Consider the following 5,694-nt stretch of genomic DNA (forward strand, 5'->3'; position numbering starts at 1 on the left):
GGAAGGAAGGAAGGAAGGAAGGAAGGAAGGAAGGAAGGAAGGCTACTTGTGTGCCCCATCCTCATAGTTTCAGAGATTTAAAGCTAGAAGAACCCTTAAAAAAACATGTACTCTAACCCCCTTCCCTCGTTTTACAGATGAGGAGCTGAGGCCAAAATGGCTAATGATTTGACCATGGTCTCAGTGGTGGTAGATAGCCACAGAGTCAAGACTTGAACCCATCTGCTCTAAGTACAAATCAGCTCTCTTTTCTGCACTCAGAAGCAGCTTCTCCTATTCTAGACACCCAGATACTCCCTACTCTTTCCCCCTTCTCTTCCTCCAAATATTCTCTCCTGAGCCTACTCCTGCCTGAAGTACAAATGACAGATGATCCACTTAGTTTGTGGTCACAAACCCTGACCCCCCACTCTCACCAACCTTCTAAAGTTATTCACATTTCCCGCAGGATCAAAGCTTGTGAAAATGGGAACAAAGTAATCTAGATTATTTGGCAGAGTGTTTTAAGGTTTACAGAGGGCGTTACCTCTTTTATTTGCTCCTCCCAGCAGCTCCATTTTCCAGCTAAGGAGCAGAAGTTAAGTGACTTACATGAAAGAACACCACCAGTAACTCTGACTGAGGAAAAGATTTGAACCCAGGACTTGCTGCCTTCACCTCCAGCACTCTATCCATTAGACCATAATCACTTCTCTCAATAGAAGACATAAAGAGAATTTCAGACCTGGGGACTGATCTTTTTGACCATGGGGCTTTTTAGTTATATTATCTCAGTGGTCACTTACTTTGCTTCTATGTAAGGATGGCTGATTGCCCTTTGATGGTCTGGAAACCCCACTGTGAGTTGAGAACTACAATTAATCTACCTAGAGTCATGGGGGAGCATTGCATTTGAAGTTGAGGGACTTGGGTTTGAATCCTAGATCTAATGCTGTATGATCTTGAGTAGTCATGTGACCTTCATGGTCCTCAGTTTCCTCATCTGTAAAATGCATAGTTTGGCTAGATAAGGCGCTAGAGGATACCTTCCATCTCTAAGTACTATGCTTCTAGGAATGTGCTTTCTTCATTTCTTGTTCCTTCCCATGCAGCACATTACAGGAAAAAAAGTACTCAGAAGCAGAGGACCTGGATTCTAGCTGTAACTGTCCGCCACTGATTTAAGGAAGGATCTCATCTGGAAGGAGGAGGAAGTCATCTCTCTGGGTCTCAGTTTCCCCATGGGGTTGGGTTGGACCAATTCTCTCTCAGGTCTCTTCTTGCTCTGATATTCTGTTGAATTAGTGATGCCAAAACGCCTGTACCCTTGTTGAAAATATCTGCTAAAAAGCAACCTGGGCAACATTCAGTGCTCTGCCTCCCCCACTCCCTGGCTCCCCAGAGACAGTCTGATAGATGCTCTCCATTGGATGCCAAAGGGATATATCTAGCTTTCCCACTCCAAAGGGAGCTAGATGTGGTTGGGGCTAGAGAAGAACAGAGAGAAAGCCTGAAATTACAAAGTCAGTTTCTCTCAAATATATTTCCCATTAAAATTGGAAAGCACCATCCTCAACAGGGTTGGGATTCCCTAGTCTGTAGCCAGGCCAGCCTGTATAGCTTTTCCCACTCTCCATGGCACCAATTCACCTCCCACTTACACCTAGAACATCTGGGGATGTAGCCTATGGCAAATTCCACATCTGTCACTTTCTGCAGGTCCCTGAAAGGGACAAGAGGAGTGGATGAAAGAAAGGAGAGAGTGGAGTTGGAATAGAAAGGGAAGGAAAAAAAGATTAGGGTGAGGTGAAGGGGGGAAGAAATGGGGAAAGATCCCTAAATTCTGAGAAGTATCCACATTATTACAAGTAATTGATAGGAAAGGCAAGTAGAATTCTGGGCAGGCTAATGGCAACCTTAGCCTAGGGACAATCCTGAGCAATCAGGTGTCTCCAGGGAGCCAGCTCCCAGGTGCTCCATAGAGGTTAAAACATTTTCCGTGAACCTCTGGACCAGCAAGTTTGGGGACAGCCCGAAGGGACCTGGTCTGAGCCTTGCCAGGTGCCACACTAACCAGGCTCTGGAGACTGTCCATGCCCTCAGGCAAGGCAAATGAGGGGGGAAATGCACCAGGCATGGACACCAGCTTTCTGTCCACATCCAAAGCGAAAAGAACCTAAGGCTCTTTCTCACAGAATCCCAGTAGATAGAAAGTCCCTGGGGCCAAGTCAAAAATTGACCCTTCCCAAGAATGCAGGTACACCACACCCTCCCCATCATCCATGTACAAAGGCTAGTTCACTAGGCATAATATCGCCAGTGCCCTCATGCTCAAGGCAAGGCTGTGAGGATAGGTTTAGACCAGTTTGAACCATAAGACCTCTTCTTGTTCCCCAAGAGCCTGAAATGTTCACTGACATAATGCAGAGAACTGAGGAGAGCCAAGGTGAAAGGGACATTCGTGCATCTGTGTTCATGTGTGCGAGGGGGGCACAAGCCTTCATGAGAGGGCATGTACAGGCTCATGTGTGCCTGTAGCATGCACACATCTACAGGAATGTGGGTCTAGTTGGCTTCATGCATTTGTGGACAGGTATGTAGACATGGATGCACTAATGTATGTCTGTATTTGTGTGGGCATCCAGAGGGGCTGCAGATGCCAGCTGGGCTCCAGACCCCAGCACTTCTTCCACCTAACCAGCACATCCCTCCTCCATCTGCAGAGGCAGGCCCTTTGCAACATTAACTCTTCTCATGACTGAGTTCAAATGTTTAGGCCAGAGCTCCAGAGCCCCTCCAACTTCCCAAGCCAAAGGCACATTTCTCTTTTGTAGAGCACCTACAGATTGCCCCTAAAAAAGACTGAAAACCAGCTCTTCCCATTCTTCCTGAATTTACTCAATAAACAGACCAGCAGGCACAGAGTTAAGAGGAGTTACAGATCACCCTCCTGTGCCCATTGCCCCAAGGCAAGACCCCTTCCTTTAGCTCAGCTAGCCCATGACTTACCTTCCAGACAGCAGACTAGGCATTCACTCCTGACTCTTCCAAGCTCCTGAGATGGCCCCAAGTTCCCATTTCATTAAGTCCGAGGAAGTAACAGGCAATAGCAGAAAAAATCCCACAGCTTGAGGGATGGGGGAGGGGAGCTGGGGTGGGGAAGTGCCAGCAGGTAAATGAGATCACAGGGGACAGACCCAGACCCAGCGTCAGTCAGAGCTGATGCACCATCCACATCAAACTGAAAAGTCCCCGGCTCCGAGTAGATGGAGAGACTGCTGGGGCTTTTACGTAACAAGCAGGGGGAAGCCAGCAGGCTCCTCCTTGGTGCCTGATGACAGCCCTGCTTGGAGTTTGAAAATTGATGACCCGGGGTGATAGGAAAGCAGATGCAGAAGCTTCTGCTTGGGTTTCTGAAGCTGCCCCTACATGTCCATTTGTGAGACTGTGGAGCATCCAGGGGAGGGGGAGGCCCGGCCAGCTATTCACGAGAGACTGGAGAGAACTCAGCAGAGTGGCCCACGAGTCCCCTCCATCTGTGCGGGCATCAGGCTTCCCCAAAGACACAACTATGAGCCAGCATCCTCATAAAAGCATCCAATTTTAATGCAGACCCAGGCTCACTCTCTACTACACCCTGCAACATAAATGGTGCAAAGTGATCCCTTTCCAAGCACATTAACCCCACCGATGCCACTGCCACCAGCCTCCCACAGGTGCCGATCCCTTATCCAGTGACACCCAGTACTGTCCACAGCACCCGTAGGAAAGTTGCCCTGTAAGAACCCCACACCATCCGTCTTGAGGTCTACCCTGTGCACGACATAGCACCAATCCCCCCCCCAAAAAAAGCTACTCACACTCCCAGTATCCCCCGACCCAGAGCAAAGCTCACCTGTGCTGGGTTCCCTCCTTAAGAAATAACTCGTTTCTGGGAGGGAAAGGCTAAACCTGCACCACTGTGACTTTTACCAAAAATCCCATAGCCCTGCAACCCCCGGATAATTTTCAACCTCACCCCAAGAGCTATTTATTTTGGAGAGAACCTTGCCCTTCTGCTATACCCTTGCGTAACACCATGTAAATGTGCATTGCCTTCCCAGAGATTCCCAGGTCCCAGACCTAATGCCTCTGTCTGATTAAGCCACTGCCACCCTTTACACACACACACACACACACACACACACACACACACACACACACACACACACACACACAATTCCCCACATCGGCTCCGGATTCCAAAAGAAACAGGCTGCCAAATAAACAAGCCCCCAAATGCCATCCCCCTTCCCCTCCCCCCTCAAAAAAATAGAGAAGGTGGTGGGGGAAGGGAAGAGGGGAAAGCTTTTATTTTTATTTCTCATGCTGTGGATGTCGCTACTTACTTGGCTAAGAAATCATCACCCATCCAAAAGGATTTCCAGTTGCCCAGCCGAATAATCACTGTACCGCATCTGGAAGGCGGTGAGAGGCTGGGCTAGCCGCCTGGAGTCCCTCTGCAGACTGTACCATCCTGATGAAGCAGGTAGGGGAGGGAGCTGGTATATTTATGAGAGCATCTCACCAGCAAAATGCAATCTCGGGGGATGTTTCAGCCCTCCGCTAAAGGCACTTGGAAGGGGGAAAGAAGCACGGCTGATGTAGTAAAGGCAAAAAAAAGCTTTCTCCACCAGGAGGTAGGGGGATTGGGGGGGAGGGTGGAATCAACCACCATGTTGTTGTTTGTTCCTCTAATACGTCCCTTGGGGTAACAACAAACACAGAAGATGGCAAACTCCCAGGAATATGCCACCTACCCAGAAGTGGGAGAAGCCGTCAAGGACGAAGACTGTCAGGTTCGATCGCGATCCTACGGGGAAGGAAGGGAGGCAGTGTGGTGGGGGGCGGGGGGCAGTAATAACGGACCAAGTTGGTTAGGAAGAAGGTGGGGATTTTTTGGGGGGGGGGGGGGGGGGGGGGGGTGCTGAAGGCCTGCCTGGTTAATGAGTCTGGACAAGGGAGAGGGGGGTCCAGATGGTTTTGCCGGGGAAGTCATTTTCCAAAAAATCGCCACCTTCTTCCTAACCAACTTGGTCCGTTATTACTGACCCCCCCCAGAGCTGAGCATAGACAAGCAATCTCCAATCCTATTCTCTTCCCAGGCATCTGTAGGCAGGACCACTGCTAGGACCCTGGGGCCATACATAGGAGATGTATTGGTGGGAGCTTGGACAGGCTTGCAGTAGTCAGGACCTAGAGTCACAAAACACATGGCCCCTGAGGCCCACAGTTTAACTGCCCCCTTCCCCTAGGGCAAAAAGATCAGCCACACTGACCACACCAGATGGGAGCCAGGAGTACCAACACCGGGGAAGGGAACCCTAGTGGACGGGGCCCTAAATTTCCCCTTGTCAGCTCTCATGTTCTAAGGATCTAGGATTGCCTGAGACTTTAGACTGAAAGGAAGCCTCTTGGAGGGACCAGCTCTCAGCTGCTTTCAGTCATTGATCCCTAGGGCTTCCTGAGACTGCAGGAAAGCATGGGCCTCTGTGTTGCCTGAATACCTGTTGCAAGGATGAAGAGTATGGGATATGAAACGTGTGTGTAAGGAGTTAGACTGAGCACTGACTTACTTCCCACTCATCCCTGGGGTCCTTGGGGGTCCACGGCCTACAATGAGCTTTTAAAGCCCACAACACATAGACAAGTTTTTCCCCTATTTCACCCACCATA

The 5,694-nt window shown here is 49.6% G+C and overlaps 1 protein-coding gene across 3 annotated transcripts in view; it reads right to left on the reverse strand.

Annotated features, from left to right (window-relative positions):
- ATP2B2 (ATPase plasma membrane Ca2+ transporting 2) overlaps nt 1–5,694 on the reverse strand; it is a 423,952-nt gene that overhangs the window by 375,049 nt on the left and 43,209 nt on the right. Inside the window, exon 1 of one of the 3 annotated variants that reach the window (XM_069083948.1) lies at nt 4,368–4,507. The exons of 1 other annotated variant lie outside the window; for it this stretch is intronic. The gene's annotated coding sequence lies outside the window, so the exon portion shown is untranslated. Of the gene's footprint in view, nt 1–2,988; nt 3,225–4,367; nt 4,508–5,694 lie in introns of those variants that run through there. One more of the 3 variants, XM_069083949.1, reaches the window with a different exon arrangement.

Source organism: Petaurus breviceps, unplaced genomic scaffold (assembly GCF_028583685.1).
Source record: "Petaurus breviceps papuanus isolate PSGF00001 unplaced genomic scaffold, PetGlider_PUasm1.0 174, whole genome shotgun sequence".
NCBI lineage: Eukaryota > Metazoa > Chordata > Mammalia > Diprotodontia > Petauridae > Petaurus > Petaurus breviceps.